The sequence below is a fragment of the Myotis brandtii genome, unplaced genomic scaffold (assembly GCF_000412655.1).
Source record: "Myotis brandtii unplaced genomic scaffold, ASM41265v1 scaffold125, whole genome shotgun sequence".
Taxonomy (NCBI): Eukaryota; Metazoa; Chordata; class Mammalia; order Chiroptera; family Vespertilionidae; genus Myotis; species Myotis brandtii.
Window position 1 is genome coordinate 11,488,214 of NW_005354385.1, and position 1,385 is coordinate 11,489,598.

Here is a 1,385-nt window from a genome sequence, read left to right on the forward strand (position 1 = left end):
CAGTGCACAAATTTTTGTGCACCGGGCCTCTAGTATATATATAAAAGGCTAATATGCAAAGTGTCCCCTAGGGAGTTCGACCAAGAGACTGGGAGTTTGATTGCTCGCTATGAAGTACGCTGACCACCAGGAGGCGGCAAGGAAGGAAGGAAGGCCCTGGCTGGCAGCTGGAAGGCCCTAATCGGCCCTGATTGCTGGCCAGGCCTAAGGACCCTAACTGTGCACGAATTTCATGCACCAGGCCTCTAGTAGACAAATAAAGAGGGTAGCCCTGTAGGATTTTTTTTTCTTCAAGATTCAAAGAGGATAGAATAATAGCTATCATTTATTGAGAATATACTGTGTATCAGGGGCCTTCCATTATATGACATCTCTAATATCTATAACAACCCATTTTATAGATGCTGAATGGGTTGTTCAAAGGGGTTAAAATCCAAAGCACCCATGTCCCAGGGCCTGCCTTTATGCTTTTCCTTTGACATGGCAGTCTTTCCCTAGTCATGAATATCTTGAATGCCAAGATATTATTCAGCAAATGAAGTACAGTAGCCCCCATTGTCTGCAGTCCCACTTTTCAGTTTCAGTTACCTACAGTCAACCACAGTCCAAAAATATTAAATGGAAAACTTCAAAAATATATCATAAGTTTTACATTGCTGTTCTGAGCAACATGATGAAACCTTTCTATCTCACTTCATCCAACCTAGGACGTGAATCATCTCTTTATCCAATGTATCCACACTGTATACAGTACCCTCCCATTAGCCATATAGTAGGCCTCCCAGTTATCAGATCCACTGTAATGGTATTGTTCGAGTAATCCTTATTTTATTTAATAATGCCATTTTCACATAAGTTTTATCACAGTATCCTATATAATAAAAGAGAAACATGCAAATTAACTGTCCCTCCGCTATGCTCAAGCCACACCCACAAGCCACGCCCACCAGCCAATGAGGAGTGAGTATGAAAATTAACCCAACAAAGATGACGGGTGATTTGCATACACAGAGCAGAGTGGGAGAGCTGGCAGCTTTGGGGGATGTGGCTCCCTCGGTCGCTCCCTTCGGGGGATGTGGCTACCTGGGTCGGGGAAAACCCAGAGCGCAGGGAGCACCAGGAATGCTGGGAATCGTAGTTCTGGTGGCAGATGAATCTCCTAGACCAGTGATGGCGAACATATGACAAGCATGTCAGAGATGACATGCAAACTCATTTTTTTGGTTGATGGTTGATTTTTCTTTGTTAAATGGCATTTAAGTATATAAAATAAATATCAAAAATATAAATCTTTGTTTTACTATGGTTGCAAATATCAAAAAATTTCTATATGTGACACGGCACCAGAGTTAAGTTAGGGTTTTTCAAAATGCTGACACACCGAG